At 41.1% G+C, this 18,223-nt stretch overlaps 1 pseudogene; it reads left to right on the top strand.

The window, feature by feature from the left end:
* The first annotated feature begins 1,971 nt into the window (after positions 1-1,971).
* LOC115573954 (protein NLRC3-like) lies at positions 1,972-16,469 on the top strand (annotated as a pseudogene).
* The last annotated feature ends 1,754 nt before the right edge of the window (positions 16,470-18,223 follow it).

Raw genomic sequence — 18,223 nt, 5'->3', positions numbered from 1 at the left:
TTTCACAATAAAAGCCTCGTCTGACGGAACAGCCTGGTTCCTGCAATGAAAACTACCCAGAAGTCATACTTGAGTTAAAGTAAAGATGTCATGTAAATATCGCGTTAATAAAAGTCACCTGTACAAGTTGTACTGAGTAAATGTCTTAAAGGAGACACGTTCTGCTCTTCTTCATATCCAGAGTTTTATTATGGTTTTTTGACATAGTGATGTCAAAAAGTCACAAAATTAAAGGAGGGGCTAACGACGAGGCTTCACAGGAGCCGTGTTTGAACTGACAGGATATGTCTCCTTTAAGATATCTGATATTGAGAGCAGTGTGTAATCTGCAAAGTAACTGGTAACTGACTTTAAATTGATATAGTAAATTTAAATGTACAATATTTGCCTCATCACTGTTCTTAGTAATGTACTTAGTTACATTTCATCACTGTTCAACAGATCATTACTACAGTTAATATAAAAATATGAATATACACTGAAGTATAAAATACAGAGAAAAACATCAAATTCATAAATTGAGCATAGATCAATGATCAAATTCTGCTAACTAAGGCAGAGTGAAAGCTGTAACAGAAGTAAAATTGTGAGACAATACTCTGTTACAAGTAAAACTCCTTCAATTATTCAAATTATTTAGTATTATTTTAGTTTTCTATCAATTGTATCACTGCCCTCCTGCTTTGGCTTATTATTATTATTATTATTATTATTATTATTATTATTATTATTATTATCGGCTTAAGTTTCCCACCATGTTTCGTTTTATTTTGAAGGACAATGTCTCCAGGTTCCGGTTTGAATTTGTCCAATTTGACGCAGCTCATTACTGAGATCTCCTAGCAACGGGAATAAACTCCTCCTCCTCCCTCCTGTGTGTGTGTGTGTGTGTGTGTGTGTGTGTGTGTGTGTGTGTGTATTATTCTACAAACATCATAGTGTTCCCTGTTCATGAATATTAAACAGCTGTGCTCATTAATATTAATCAGCTGGACCTTCAGAACAGGAGAGCAGCATGAATGAGATGATCCTTTGCTGTCACAGCAGCGACCTCTGCTGGCACTGAGGTTTCTAATCAGCTTCTGTCATCTTTAATGTTTTGATTTAACACGTTCACACTGAATATTCATTAATCCAGATGATGACAAAGTGTCTATTGAGATGTTTTGCTGACATTATTACTAATGTTAGAGCGAGAGAAGGTTCCTCTAACATGACTGATGGAAACAGATTAGTTTCATTTTTAAACAAAACGAACTTAAAGGAGGAAGTAAACATCTGAAGCCCCGCCCCTTTCCGGTGAACCCCATATAACCTTATTTTGGAAAACCTTTGTCTGGTAGTGAAGGAAGATAAATAATGTATTGATCCTGTTTGAACTGTGTCATGAATCACACACATGAAGAAGAAGTCCAACAACTGATCTGTCTCTCTTCATTCACTACCAGACAAAGGTTTGATCTATAATGTACATGAGGAGAACAGGAAGGGGCGGGGCTTCAGCTCTCAATAATAACTGTTACCGGCTGATCGATACATGAGATTTAGTTTCTCTTCAGGTAAAGTTCAGGTTACTGACATCAGCTTAGAAGACGCTGAGAGGTACGGAAGCCCTGAGGGGTCAGTGAAGATGATTTTTATTTCTGGTGATCCATTTTCTGTCTGATCTAAATTATTTTCTCTCCTGTGTTGATGAGCTGACAGCTGGTGGTAAAAACACTTTACAGGATCATCTGTCAAAGGTTTTTGGTTTTTTTTGTCTGTGAAAACTTAACAAAAATCCCCAGGAGTAGAAAGAAAACTGAACTGAACTGAAGTGAACTGTTTTTCTATGATAAAAAAAAAAATGTTTTTACAGATTAAAAAAATTAATAAATAAGGAACTTAGAAAGATTAAGAGAACTTTTGCTTACTTTAGGAAAACAGTAAAGCAGCGTCACTTCCCTCTTCTCTCTCCTTCTCTTTCACTTCATCTCGTGGAACTCACATGATTTCTGCCTGCAGACAAAAAGGTAAATGTGTGTTTTTAATGTCACTTTTTCATGTGTGAATTGCGTCCTTTCTCCTGTAGAGACTCGTGTTATCAGACTGTTTGTGTCTTCATTTCAGTCGGATTGTGATTTTATTCATATTATAATGTGACAATAAGAGAAAGTCCAGTTCTGCAGAACCAGCGACTCTCTCAACATACATACAGCATGTGAGTTGTGTATTAAGACACTGAGATGTGACAACATGTGAAGGACTCTTTAAATTCAGCCACCAAACATTAATGGTGTTGTTACTGAATGAAAACAGAGCAAAGACCAGCAGCGTCTGTCAGAGTCTGTAGACGAAGGAAGAACCACTTTTTGACCTCATCTGGACTTTAACAGGTGAGAACTGTGACAGGTAACATGACACACCTCTGAAGAACAAACTCTGCTGTCATTGTTAGATTTTGTGGACACATGATGAACTTGTAGACGAGAGCAGAGATGAATTCTTTCAACACTGTTAATTAATATTTTATGTTCTGAATATGAATGAATTAAATCACTTAATATTCTCTGAGATGTGACTGTAAGACCAAAATGAGTTTTTTTTGTGTTTAGTTTGATTTAATCAACAGCAGGAAACAAGTCAGACTGTAATCTGAGCTGACTCTCTGCTGAGAGAGGAGGTTCTGTCAGAACCGGTCTGACAGCCTGGAAACTTGTTATTCTCTGACTGAACCTTGATCAGCTGTTAACTCTCAGACTTCTCTGATCTACACACACAACAGTGAATCAAATACAACATGTCATGTGTACAGATGTGAATCTGACAGATCAATAATGAAGTCTCGTGCTTCTTTCTCCTGTTTGACTCTTCATGTTTTCAGTGTGCTGATGTAGTTTAGGAGCAACATGTCTGCTCAGCTGATTTATCAACAGCAGAACACTGATATGATGAGAGTTTCTGTAAAATGGAGGCTGAAGCACAAACAGAATCACAGATGGTCTGTGAAGTGTTTCAACAGGCGACCCTGTCATAATTAAACAACTGTAGACTGTATATAATCTGATATCTGGTCTGATAACATTTGAATACATCAGAATCAGATCTGACAGGAAGTGAGTGTTTCTGTGACTTCCTGTACAGACTGAAGGCTGCTGGGAAACTGTCAGCAGTTCATCTGGAAACAAGCCTGTTTCTGTGTTTACTGAGCAGCTCTGTAGCTGACTGTAGATGACTGAGGACATCTAGTGGACTGACAGCAGAACTACACCAGCTGCTCTGTGATTGGCTTCCACTCAACTGATTGTTCCTGATGGATCAATAAGAAGCTTCTTAAATTTACATTTAAGACATTCAGCAGATGCTTTTGTCCAATGCGACCTACAATCAGTACATTTGTCACAAGAAAGAAAGAACAACATATCACTGTCAATAAAGTAAGAATGAAAAAAACAGAAACAATTTGAAGGCCTCATCAGAGCATAGTAGCTACTATTTATCAAAGATACCTTAAGTGCGTAAGTGCTTATGATTTAAGTGCTAAGGATAAGAACATACAAGTACATATATATATATACATTTTTTAGTTTTTTTAATTGGGGGATGGGGGGATGAGAGGGAGCCATGCTATGCTGGGTCGAGGTGAAGTCTCAGCAAAGGTGTCTCTGCTGTCTCGACATTGGTCGGGAGTTCATTCCACCACTGAGGTGCCAGAACAGAGTTGCGACTTCACTGAGCGACCTTTGTTTGCTCTCAGTGATGGCGGTACCAGCCAGCCAGCTGATGTAGTGGAGTGAAGTGAAGTGCTCGCGCTTGGGCGTGTGGTATGACCAGTATTAATAAATCTGACATCCAGCAACACAAAGGTTTAAATTATAAAGACATTGAAGAAGTCTGAAGCAAACAAATGAGTGTAACTGATTTAAAATCCTGTCCTGTAATGATCTGTCAATCAGCTAATCAATGAATGGACTGACAGTTTGAGCTCTGCTCCAGTGTTTCCTACAGATGAAGGTAGAAAGTCTCTGGTGGGCTCTGCTATGAATCAGTGTGAGGAGACAGAAGAGGGAGTCCCTCCCTCTAAAACCACTCTGTGTGGGGAACATGACAGCCAGACCAAAGCTCAGAGGTGAGATGAAGATCTCTAACTGTCCAGGACTCTTCTCCATGTCACAGCTCAGCACTCAAATCACTCCTCCATCAGGATTCATAATCAAAGCTCTGTGTGTGTTGTGTTAAAGCCCAGAGCAGCAGAGACCTGGACCTGGACCCAGCTGTGTCTCCATCAAGAGTGACAGTTCCATGCATCAGCCAAATGACTTTAAAGAAAAACTTCCTTCAGAGACCCAGTAAGTCAACATAGTCCCAGCCAGCAAGAACGTTCCTGTAACATTTCATCATGTTCTCTACATGTTCTAACAATGTTATTGTTGGAGGAACATTTCATTTGTAACATTCAGACAATGTTTTACTGATGTTTATCATTTCTAAGAAGTCTCCCGTAACATTGTCCACCTCCTCTGATCTCATCATGTCACATTTTAAAAAGGCTTGTAGCTTCAAACTAAAGTAATGATCAGCAACATGACACAATTATTAGAATCAGTTTATCTTTATAATATGAACTTCGATTATTGTCCCAAACTGGATAATCAAACTCTGATGGCTTTTCTGGACTTCTTCTCTTTAAATCAACTTTAGATTTTGATACATTTGAACATAAATTTGTGGTTGAAGGTTTAAGAGGTGAGTTGGTTTGTCTGTCTGTTTCTAACAGAGTTCACCAGCAGAGACCAGACTCTCCTGCACCCAGCGGAGTGTCCATGAAGAGTGACCGGTCCATGAGTTGGCCTTTGAACTTCAAGGATGGAGACCACTCTGCTCTAGAAAGGTAAGAATGTAAACCAGAAGAGTTAGTTGTTCTGCAGCTCTCCTTCTATCAAGTTCTGACATAGAATGATCTGTGAGCTGGTCTCAACTTTCACACTCCACTTATTTAATGTTTTCTTCAAAGAGGAACATTTAGTGTTCAAGATTTCTCAGAAATCTACAGTTAATACATGAAGCAAGTGATCAAATGAGATCAAATCATTTGTGGACTAAAGATGTTGATCTCTCTCAGGTTCCATCTTCTCAAATCTGATAATATGTTGCTCTTAAATCTTCTACATCAGTGTGAATGTGATATCTTTGAGTTCTGGATCAAATAAAGACTCTGGAAACTTGTGGTGAACATTTGTCAGTCTTTTCTGACATTTTGCAGTCGATTACTTAAAATTTCCAATACAATATGGCAAATGCTTCAGTGGGTCAGGAGCAAAGAATAATTAATGAAGAAGTAAAGAATGAGGTTTAGTAGAAGTACAAGCTGTGACTGTTCAGCCTGCTTTTAATGGAGGTCCATGTTTATGGGTCACAGTCTGACAAGAAATCTGAGGAACTCTGATAATTATAACTTACAAACAGGCAGAACATTGTACTGAACTGAAGACAACTGCTGGGCTGTGTGAACAGTGATTCAGTCACTTAATTCAGGATTTGAACTAAAGGAAATGGTTCAAATCAATTGGTAAAACTGTTAATGAGAGATTTGTGTGGAACATGCAGAGCTGTTCTAACACAGTGAAAATATATTTATTATTGATTAAGTTTAATGTCTTTCTACTTTTATGGTGAAAGTCTTTTTTGAGTTTTTGTACATTTAGACATGACATGTTTGTGACTCAGTGTTTTAAGTGACATCCTTTGAGAAATTAAGAGCAGGATTATATGATGATGTTATTACAACCTAGTTAACAGTAAAGAGTGATAGCAGAGGTGATGTGTAGAGAGTGAACATAAGATGATGACAGAGCATGTGAGCAGAGCTGAGCGGCGAGAATTTCCGCTCCCCGCTTACATGGGTGTTCGCTCCTTCACTCCATCGCTCAAACTTATACCAGACAGCTCCGCTCAAAGACTGCTCTCCGCTCACCTATAATTTCATTCAGCTCCAGTGAAATCGCTCCACGCTCACTCAAATTTAAAAGAGTTAGCAATTCCTTTGCACCTATATGACCTGTCTAATTGCTTTTTGAAATATTTTACAAACTCCATCTCTCAACCAATGACCTCCGATGTAGGCTTGAAGGCACTCTGTGTGGACTTGTGCATGCCCTAGACTCGTGGAGAGCGGTATTGGAACGGAACCATCGCTCTGGCCTTTGGATTAAAACCCACACTGTGCTCCGGCTATATTTCACACGCTCCACTCCCCGCTCGCTCTGCGCTCCGCTCACATGCCCTGGATGATGATATGAAAAGTGTTGCTGACTGTGAATATGTGGCACAGGAAATCCTGCTAATTGAAATGTTGCAGCAGTCTGACACAACCATGTGTATGTGTTTATATTGAGAAAACAACACATATTTTGTTCTTACCAGAGTTCAGCAACAAAAAGGTTCTGAGGTTCCTGACAGACCTGGACTCCATATTTAAGGTGTGTAAATGTCAGTTGTTGTCTTCAACAACTTTACTTCAGCTGAAAATGAAGTGTCTCAATTAACATTTGAAGTTTTACTCTTTTGCAGCATCTTGAGGAGAACGTTGTCATCTTTGTGAAGAACGAGTTGAAAAAGTTCCAGAAGCTTCTGAGTCCAGATTACTCAGAATGCTCAGAGAGGCAGAGTGAGGATGAGGAGCTGCTGGACGGTAAGGAGGAGGAGCAGAGGAGGCGCAGCAGAGAGGCATTTCTGAAGATCACACTGAACTTCCTGAGGAGAATGAAGCAGGAGGAGCTGGCTGACTGTCTGCAGAGCAGTAAGAGGATTTTCCTCAATAAACTGTTTTCTTCTTCACACTAACAACCACTCACTGATGTGTTGTGTTTCATTCAGGAACTGTAGCTGCAGTTTGTCGACGTCAACTCAAATCTAACCTCCAGAAGAAGTTCCAGGTCGTGTTTGAGGGGATCGCTAAAGCAGGAAACCCAACCCTTCTGAATCAGATCTACACAGAGCTCTTCATCACAGAGGGAGGGACTACAGAGGTCAATGATGAACATGAGGTCAGACAGATTGAAACAGCATCCAGGAAACCACACAGACCAGAAGCAACAATCAGACAAGAGGACGTCTTTAAACCATCACATGGAAGAGACAAACCAATCAGAAGAGTGATGACAAAGGGAGTGGCTGGCATTGGGAAAACAGTCTTCACACAGAAGTTCACTCTGGACTGGGCTGAAGACAAAGACAACCAGGACATACAGTTCACATTTCCATTCACTTTCAGAGAGCTGAATGTGCTGAAAGAGAAAAAGTTCAGCCTGGTGGAACTTGTTCATCACTTCTTCACTGAAACCAAAGAAATCTGCAGCTTTGAAGAGTTCCAGGTTGTGTTCATCTTTGATGGTCTGGATGAGTGTCGACTTCCTCTGGACTTCCACAACACTGAGATCCTGACTGATGTTACAGAGTCTACCTCAGTGGATGTGCTGCTGACAAACCTCATCAGGGGGAAACTGCTACCCTCTGCTCGCCTCTGGATAACCACACGACCTGCAGCAGCCAATCAGATCCCTCCTGAGTGCGTTGACATGGTGACAGAGGTCAGAGGGTTCACTGACCCACAGAAGGAGGAGTACTTCAGGAAGAGATTAAGAGATGAGGAGCAGGCCAGCAGAATCATCTCCCACATCAAGACATCACGAAGCCTCCACATCATGTGCCACATCCCAGTCTTCTGCTGGATCACTGCTACAGTTCTGGAGGATGTGTTGAAGACCAGAGAGGGAGGAGAATTGCCCAAGACCCTGACTGAGATGTACATCCACTTCCTGGTGGTTCAGTCCAAAGTGAAGAATGTCAAGTATGACGGAGGAGCTGAGACAGACCCACACTGGAATAAAATGAGCAGGAAGATGATTAAATCTCTGGGAAAACTGGCTTTTGAGCAGCTGCAGGACGGCAACCTGATCTTCTATGAATCAGACCTGACAGAGTGTGGCATAAATATCAGAGCAGCCTCAGTGTACTCAGGAGTGTTCACACAGATCTTTAAAGAGGAGAGAGGGCTATACCAGGACAAGGTGTTCTGCTTCGTCCATCTGAGTGTTCAGGAGTTTCTGGCTGCTCTTCATGTCCATCTGAGATTCATGAACTCTGGAGTCAATCTGCTGGCAGAAGGAAAACAAAACTCCCGGTGGTATAAACTACTCAGAGACAAACCTAAACCAACATATCTCTACCAGAGTGCTGTAGACGAGACCTTAAAGAGTCCAAATGGACACCTGGACTTGTTCCTCCGCTTCCTCCTTGGTCTCTCACTGCAGACCAATCGGACTCTCCTACAAGGTCTGCTGACACGCACAGTAAGTATCTCACAGACCAATCAGGAAACAGTTGAGTACATCAAGAAGAAGATCAGCGAGAATCTGTCTCCAGAGAGAAGCATCAATCTGTTCCACTGTCTGAATGAACTGAATGATGGTTCTCTAGTGGAGGAGATCCAACAGTACCTGACATCAGGAAGTCTCTCCACAGATAAACTGTCTCCTGCTCAGTGGTCAGCTCTGGGCTTTATCTTACTGTCATCAGAAAAAGATCTGGATGTGTTTGACCTGAAGAAATACTGTGCTTCAGAGGAGGCTCTTCTGAGGCTGCTGCCAGTGGTCAAAGCCTCGGCCAAAGCTCTGTAAGTGAGCAGATACTGTATCACACATGTAGGGTTTTTCTCCACTAATCAAATATCAATCAAATAAAAGCCCAAAGATTATGTGATCAGATTGATTAGTTGATCAGTTGAACAACTCTGTCACTTTGTTGCTCAGGTCAGACTAAATCCCAGAGATATGAGTATAATTTAGTTAATTAATTTAATTGTATACATTGTTGAGAGATTACAGTAATATACCTGAGACCATAAAGACTCAGCCAGGAAATCCATAGAAATGTGATGTGTTTTATATTGTATAAGACAAAAATAGTATTGTGTGATTGTCTTTGTCACTAATTCCCCTTCAGGCTGAGTGGCTGTAATCTGTCGGAGAGAAGCTGTGAAGCTCTGTCCTCAGTTCTCAGCTCCCAGTCCTCTAGTCTGAGAGAGCTGGACCTGAGTAACAACGACCTGCAGGATTCAGGAGTGAAGCTGCTGTCTGTTGGACTGAAGAGTCCACACTGTAAACTGGAGACTCTCAGGTCAGGATTCAGCATCTGTTTAAGAGAGAACCTTTTAATGTTGCTGTATAAACAAGTTTTAGTCTATTTAGATTATAACATTCAACATCTGTAGCAGGGCTCCACACAAACTTCTGCCACTCCGAGCACTGGTACTCTTGACTGAAAATTTAGGGTGATTGCCCGAGAAAAGGCTGACCGACACACGGATTGCCTTGCAAAAGGCCTTCCGCCTGGGAAATAAATTGTGGTCTCTGTCTGACACAATGTCCATAGGGATCCCGTTGAGCTTTAAGATATCTAGGTCTAGCAGGTTAGTGGTCTCTAAAGCACGTGGGAGTTCAGGCAGGAGGACAAAATGTACAGCCACAATAGTGATTAAAGCTGTGTTACCTTTAGAGGGCAGCAGACCGGTGACAAAGCCACAGTGATGTGGGGCCAGGGTCAGTGGTGCACAGGCAATAGTTGTAGTAGGCAGGCGGAGGCACGATCAAAGGCTTTGCCTTGGGCACAGGCCAAGCAGGCAGAGTAGAACTCCTTTGTGTCAGTGTATACCATTTCAAGTCCCACCTACATCCACCAACAAAAACAATTTCCCCCCGGGATCAATTAAGTATTCTGATTCTGATTCTGATTCTGATTCAAATACATGGGGGGAAGGATCAGTTTGACGAGAGTCTCTTCTGCGGAGATGGAGAACTTACGAGAGAGGGCATTGGGTTTGATGTCACTGTAGATGGGGTGGAAGTGAGGGTATAGTTGAACCGACCCAGAAGAAATGCCAAGCGGGCCCGGCTGAGCAAAGATAGGCAAGGTTTTTATGGTTGGTCCAAATGAGGAAAGGATGAGCTTGGTGGAAATGAGCTGGGTGAGGAGTGTTGCCTCAGTACTGTAGTCACAAATAAAATGCCAATAGAAATGGGCAAAACCCAGGAAGCATTTGAGTTGCTTATGGCTCTCAAGGGCTGGCCACCTGCACCTTGAAGGGATCAATCCTCACCCGCCCCCATTCGATGAAGAACCTCAAGAAGAAGAAAAGATAGAAAAAGTAATTAAAGTATACAAACAAATTGGCTCTGCATGCAATGGAGGATGTCATTAATAAGAGTTTGGATACAGCAGGTAGGCCGAAGGGCATGACCAAATATTCAAAGTGGCCATGGGGAGTATTGAAGGCTGTCCTCCATTCGTCTCCCCTCAGGAATATGCACCAGATGATATGCATTGCGAAGGTCTAGCTTGGAGAAGATCGTGGCATGATGAAGTAGTCCAAAGGTGGTGTCTATGAGGGGCAATAGGTATTTGTTCTTAATAGTGATGTTGGCAAGCCCTCTATAGTCAATACAAGATCAGAGAGAGCCGTCATGATAGTCAGAGGGGACTGAGGAAAGGTCATTAGGTTCTGGAATGGCAGGAGTCAAATGAGTACAGGAGGGGGCAGCAGAGTAGAGGCAATCTGATTGGCAGAGAACACTCGGACTCACTATTCTGGAACTAGACCTGGCAATATGAGGATTATGCCATCTTAAATTAGATTGGCCACAGGCAGTGTTGGGAAAGTTCACTTTCTACATGAACTAGTTCAAAGTTCAGTTCACAAATGTTAAAATGAACTAGTTCAGTTCATAGTTCATAATTACAAATTTTGAACTAAGTTCACAGTTCCAAAAATGAACTAGTTCATAGTTCTTTTTGTTCAATATGTTGCTGCGAGCTATTATTTTTCTAAATGATTGCCACAGCCCATATAGAACCACAGACAGCAATTGTTCTATCAGTTTTACCACTGAAACTGCAGCTCTCCCACAATATACTGCAAAACCAGGTTGTCCAGCTGCGGCTGGGAGATGAAGACAGCGGAGCCGTTACTGTACGCTGTTAATGTGATTTGGGTTGTAGAGGATCTGTTTTGGCTCCCCATTGCCTTGTCTTTTGATTTTTCATTCACTCGCACAGACCTTGAAAGGCTCGCCAGGTGCCTTAGTTCAACGTGCCGTTTCAGGTTCGCTGTTGATGCTGTTGATGTACGGAGTTGCGTCTTGAAACCCGGCGGTCAAAGTTTACACAAAAAGGTCCGATTTTTCCTACCTGGATCATCACTGACCTTTTCATAAAATAGTTTTAAGTAATCATACATATCATCATTAATCATAGATGGTGTATTAATGGTGGAGGCACAGTCTGAGGTAGTGCTGCTGCCTTCATTTGTTTTTGCCTCCATGCTCACATGTTGATGACGCATGCTCGTCCAGCGTCCTTTTTATACAGCCAGATTGGGTGTTTTTCGCTACCTGTTCACGGTGTGTTTTAGCCAGTTTTCGCCTGGAAGGCTCCATGGAAATCTGGCACTGTCTTGAACGAAGTTAAACTGTGAGAACGCACCGTTCACAAACGCCAGAATGAACTTGTTCACAATAATATTCATCAGGCAGAAATAAAGTACATTCAGTTCACGTTCGCCTAAAATATGAACGAGTTCATGAACGCGTTCAGGCACAACACCGGCCACAGGTGCAAGTGAGGTTGCAGCAGGTGGAGTTAAAAGGTTGGTATCAGAAGAGAAGTAAGTCAATTGGGTCCACACCTGGGCCATGCCGCCTCCAAGTTGTGTTACACTGGAAGTTAAGCCACATAAAGCATCCATCACGTCCCGGAGAGTCTGCTCATGTGTCCAACCATGACTCATTGTGAGGTAATGGCATGGTACAGGTGTTTGGTCACTACTGGGTTCATTTGGCCAGATTGTTCTGTGTTGGTGAGGATTTGTTTGGACCCCCAAATGCCAGAGGCTTGAAATCATTTTAACAGTTTTTATTTGGGACTGTATTCTGGAGAGAGTAGCTGACACCGAGGGCTGGAAGGCAGGCTGGGTTGTCTGGTGGTGACATCAAGACATGAAATCACTCTGGAAATATGCTGTGACAATAGATAGACCACTGATATAATCACCATACGGGACAGAACATAGAAAATAGGTCCCCAGAAAAAAAAATTCTCTGTTGCCCCTCATGACTGCCGTAACATGAGTTAAAGCTAGCACTGTGGTGGATGAGGAGCTTTTGCCAAACAAGAACTATCTTAAATGAAATATTGTGTTTTAAAGGTGTAAATGGATACATTTGAACTGCTTTTACAACCCACAACTTTACTGTTTTCATTCAGTCACCTTTTCAGCAGCAGCTGTTTTCATCAAACAAGCTCTGATACACCCTCTGTACACTACCTGCCCAGCAGCAAACAGCTGATAGACACAGTGAGAAACTGGCTGCTAAAGAAAATGGAACATCAGACAGATATTTATCCCAAGAGTTGGTGGAGAAGTTGCCCCTTTTCTAACCTGTGAGAAATTACATAGTTTTCCATTCAGTAATTAATATGCTGTAAAGAACATGACCAGGATGTGAGAGGAGGAGTGGAGAATACCTTTTGGTGGAAGTGTCAGAAAGTCACATGAGGGGCATTTGTTTCTACATGAGGTGTTACAGGAAGGTAGATAAGATGACATTTACTGTCCTAATAAAACATCACAGGGTCACTTGCCTGAGAAAGGCACGATCAACCAAAACCTCAGGGGGTAGTTGTTTTTTAGGAAGAGATGATTAATGACTTTTGTAAATGCTGGTAACCCCCTCTCTGTTTTGTACTTAAGTCAGTTACATTTGGAGGAAGAGAGAGAAAACTATTGTCCTCCCTCCAAGCAGCACGTATTAAAGAGATCTGATTCATCATGCTGAGTCTAAAATTCTTTGGAGACTTAGCAACTCTCTACCTCACAAAGGACAATTTCCAGTACAAACCTCAGCACTCTGTGAGTCAGTCACAATCTTCACAGCTGCTTTTATGATCTCACAGATACTGTTGTGAAGAAAAGTTTTCCTGAGGTATAGTTAATATTTAAATCCAATATTTTCACAAACTGCACCGCAAATTTGCTCTTCTTCTCTACTGTCCCAAAATATGAACTTATTCTTAGTATGTCCATTTTGTGTTTAACAACTTCTTGTGCTGCCTGAGTGGTCAAATTTAAAGGTTTTGAAATTCTAACAAGGAAAGAATGGATGTGTGTGTGTGTGTGTGTGTGTGTGTGTGTGTGTGTGTGTGTGTGCGTGTGTGTGTCCAGACTGTCAGGCTGCCTGATCACAGAGGAAGGTTGTTCTTCTTTGGCCTCAGCTCTGAGATCCAACCCCTCCCATCTGAGAGAGCTGGACTTGAGATACAATTATCCAGGAGACTCAGGAGTGAAGCTGCTGTGGGATGGACTCAAGGATCCAGACTGGAGACTGGACACTATCAGGTATGAACGAACATCAAGGAGCTCAAACACTGTTTCTCTGTCACACTTACAAGCTTAGTACTGGCTATAACAGTGAAGACAGTAGCTGAGCTGCTGAGAGTCCACACTGAGACTGACCTCCTGACTAACATCACACCACCATTTGCTGTTGATCATTTTATGACACCATAACACAAACTCTGTTTGACATATCAAGTCAAACGTTTCTGGGAACAGATTGTAAAGAGCCTTGAGATAACTGTGATTTGTCATATTAGACAAACTAAAGAAAAGTTTACTTAAATATTTTTTAGTCCACTGACAATATATTATAGTTTTCTTGTCATTCAGCTTTAGCTTTCGATTGTCTTTATTCTCTATGTAGTGTTTTGGGGGTGAGATCTTTTTGTCTGACCTTTCAATTAGTTGGTTGATGTTTGTGAATATTTGATGTAAAGTTTGAGTGTGTGTATGAAGTTTGTCTTATAAATGCAGCTGTTTCCGAGGGATCATTCTGACTTTGTTTCTTCGTCCAGGGTGGAACATGGTGGACAGCAGAGGCTGAAACCTGGTGTGAGGAAGTGTAAGTGTGTGTTCACTTTGACTGATGAAAACAAGGCAGCACATATTAAAGTAGTTTAGATCTAAAGCTTGTGTATCTGCATTCAACTGTCTGTTAGAAGATCCAAAAAGATGAGTCAATGTGAAGTTTTGATCTAATTAACAGTCAGTCTGTTGATAAAGCAACAAATAAACCATCAGTTATGTTAGATGATAAACTGCTGTTGTATTGTGTCTTGTTCTCTCCATCAGATGTCTGTGAACTCACAGTGGACACAAACACAGTAAACAGAAACCTCAAACTGTCTGACAACAACAAGAAGGTGACATATGTGTCAGAGGAGCAGCCATATCCTAATCATCCACAGAGGTTTGACTCCTGGCCTCAGCTGCTTTGTGAAAATGATCTGACTGGTCACTGTTACTGGGAGGTCGAGTGGAGAGGAAGGGTTCTGATATCAGTGAGTTACAGAGGAATCAGCAGGAGAGGAAACGGTGATGACTGTTTGTTTGGATGGAATAATCAGTCCTGGAGCCTGAGCTGCTCTGATGATGGTTCTTGTTCTGTCTGGCACAATAACAGAAGTACAGTCCTCTCCTCCTCCCCCTCCTCCTCTGTCTCTAACAGAGTAGCAGTGTATGTGGACTGTCCTGCTGGCACTCTGTCCTTCTACAGAGTCTCCTTTGACTCACTGATCCACCTCCACACCTTCAACACCACATTCACTGAACCTCTTTATCCTGGGTTCAGATTTTGGTCATCAGGTTCCTCAGTGTGTCTGTAGGAGGGACACACACGCACAGGCACACACACACACTGTAAATGACAGTAACAGTGATGGTTAAGTTGTTTAGTCTCTTCTTGGTCAATGTGCTTGCACATCAGCGGTTTTAAATCTCTTCAAATATGTTTTGAACGTTCAGATTTTACTTTTCTGAACTCTGTGATCTGAATGTTTTCTCACAACAATCAGCCTGTATATGCAATAAAATCAGGCCCCACACACATATGCATATGGATCATCACAATTATGATCTTTGTTAAGACAGTTTTTATTTTGTTGACCCAAAGCTGCTCCTGATATGCTGGTCGGCACTGACAGGTTAAGTGAATAACATTGATAATCTTTTCATCATGGCACCTGTTAGTGGGTGGGATATATAAGGCAGCAAGTGAACATGTTGTCCTCAAAGTTGATATGTTAGAAGCAGGAAAAATGGGCAAGAGTTGCCAAATTGAGATGGCTAGACAATGGGGTAGAACACTGTGACCCCTGTCCACCGCCAAAAGCAGAGCAATTGAAGAATGTTGCCTGGTCAGATGAATCACGGTTTTCTTTTACATCACGTGGATATCTGGATGTGTGTGCATCACTTACCTGGGGAACACATGGCACCAGGATGCACTATGGGAAGAAGGCAAGCCGGCAGAGGCAGTGTGATGCTTTGGGCAATGTTCTGCTGGGAAATTTCGGGTCCTGCCATCCATGTGGATGTTCCTTTTACACGCACCACCTACCTAAGCATTATTGCAGAACATTTACACCCTTTCATGGAAACAGTATTCCCTGATGGCTGTGGCCTCTTTTAGCAGGATAATGTGCTGTGCCACAGAGCAAAAATGGTTCAGGAATGGTTTGAGGAGCACAACAATGAGTTTGAGCTGTTTCCATGTGCTGGAAAAATGAGTCTGATCCATGGAGGCCCCACCTCACACCTTACAGGACTTAAAGGATCTGCTGCTAACATCTTGGTTCCAGATACCACAGCACACCTTCAGGGGTCTAGTGGAGTCCATGCCTCGATGGGTCTGTTTTAGCAGCAAATCGGAATGTATGAACAACTGTAAGTCACTTTGGGCAAAAGAGTAAATGCCCTAGAATGTAAAATGTAAAACTGATAGAGCTGCTACTACGTGCATACCGAACTCCATTACATAATCTCCCTGTAGAGTCCAAGAGCCAAAGACTCTCTGTCAACACTTCATTATCTCACATCATCTGTCAGAATAAATATTGGACTTTCTCATTTACGTGTCTCTCCTGATTGAAATAATGTCTTTTCACATCAGTTTGGGATCTCAGGTTTAGAGGATTGAAGCAGATTTGTTCACTCTTTAGAAACAGACTACATCCACACAGGTGGACCATTTAACCTCTCTAGGGCTGTTAATTGTGGGGTGATCAACATTCCTGTTTTAGTGTGTTTCGTCGTGCTCCTCTCCTTTCCTCAAGTGTCTGAAATGTCTCTTTCTATCTAGATGTATGATTTTTGCTTTTATTGATTGTGGTGAAGTCTTCCACCTTTTTTAGTTTTGGATTAATTTCTTATAAAAAATATTTAATTCATTCCTTCTACAACAGTTTGATAACTGAATTTACAATTAATTCTTGTCTTATCATGTATCCACTCTTACTGTGTATATGTACATGTATATATGTTTATTGGTGTTCATTCATCATCCATGTCCCTGAAGAGTTCAATAAATATCTTGAATTAAGTCGTTTGTATTTGTGTTTCCTTTATGACAGAGATGGAGGTCGATGTAATCAGAATTCACAGCTTTTAAAAGTAAAACTGATTAATTTGATGTGATTACTTTTCCTCCTAATTAATTAATTAATTAATGGAGGTGGTTCTCCTTCTGATGAGTGCTTAGTAATATGTCATATATGTGTTGAGGACGCTTCAATCAGATGTTTGTGGATTAATATGCTGCATTAATGTGTATGTGTCAGTTTACTGCTGTAGATGTTTCAGGTGGAGCTCATTGTAACTCCTTTATATCCTGTTGGCTGGTTGAATCTCCAGCAGAACATCAGATTCTATAAGATCATCATATGTTTGTAGCCTGGCTGTCCTGTGAGAACCACGTATGTTTTCAGCTTCATGACGATGCATTTTAATCCAAGAGGGTTTTTAAAGAGTTTATTTAGCTGAAGAAGGAGAATCTTCTTCATCATCCTTCAGTTTATCACAAACATTAAAATTCAAACATCATCATTTCGAGGTTTTCCCCGGACAGGAAGGATATGAAACTAGCAACTAAAGCTGTCAGATACATTTAGTGGAGGAGAAATGTAAAGCTGCATCAGATGGAAATGAATGTGTGTTTGGAGAAGTTGTGTGAAGGTAAATGAACGTATTGATCACATATACAGTGATACAAGTTCACCTGATACAGTGACATGAGTTCTCCATATTTAACCATCCTCAGTGTTCTATCAGAGAACCTGCTGGAACATTAAGTGATGACAACCTGTGACAGTGAAGTCTGATCAGACACAGATCATATTGTTTCTGAACACAACATGTTCCAGTGGTTGTACAATATGATACGATACGATATGATACGATATACTTTATTGTCCCGTTCAGGGAAATTTTTCTTGGACTCAACAGCTGCGCCATAAATGCCTTGACAGCCACAATGACAACAAACAATACATCATCAGCCATACCATCACTGACAAATACATAACAGTATTGCACATATCCCATAACATAACTCATACATACACTATACATAAGTAGTACATGCTGAAAGATCACCATAATAAATAATCAAAACACTCATAAGTGAACTGCAAGGTCACTTTTTTCAATCACCTTCATGGCCACGTGCACCAGACGAGCTAGTTTAGTTTTTAGTTTTGCAGTGATGTTGCCATACCAGGATGATTGTCTTTGTTAAAATGCAGATTTTCTGTTGGGTTTGTTTCAGAGGTCCAGTTCCAGATGTGCAGACATGACGGCGGTGTCAGTGATGGTGAAGAGAAGATCCAGCTTGAAGAGACGACGTCACAGGTGGGTGTTAAAGTGAAACTTGCGCCAAAAAGCAACCAAGGCTTTATTTGGGATTGAATATCAGTCAAACCTTCATGTGAAAGCATAATTACGATGAAAGAGGCACTTTTAAGATTTACCATAGTTTCGGTTTTGGGCACGTAATGGAGCAGCTAACGTGAGTAGTTCAAAAATCTTCTTTTTCATAGACTCTTTGCACTCTGTACTCTGCACTGTGCAATAAGTCTGTACAAACTCATTTCAACACCCATATTTATAACCTATATTTAAAATCTGTAAATAAAAATGTGTTGCTCATTTTTGCACTATTCATAAATATGTACATTCGTCAATTCTATTTTTCTTTCCTTTTTAATTATTTTGTCTATTTTGAAATGAAAAAAATCTGTAGAAATCTTTATTCTTATGTGTGTGTGAAACCAAGTTAACTTTTATTTATATGAAAAA

Source organism: Sparus aurata, chromosome 1 (assembly GCF_900880675.1).
Source record: "Sparus aurata chromosome 1, fSpaAur1.1, whole genome shotgun sequence".
Classification (NCBI taxonomy): Eukaryota; Metazoa; Chordata; class Actinopteri; order Spariformes; family Sparidae; genus Sparus; species Sparus aurata.
This window is presented reverse-complemented; position numbering and strand designations above follow the sequence as displayed.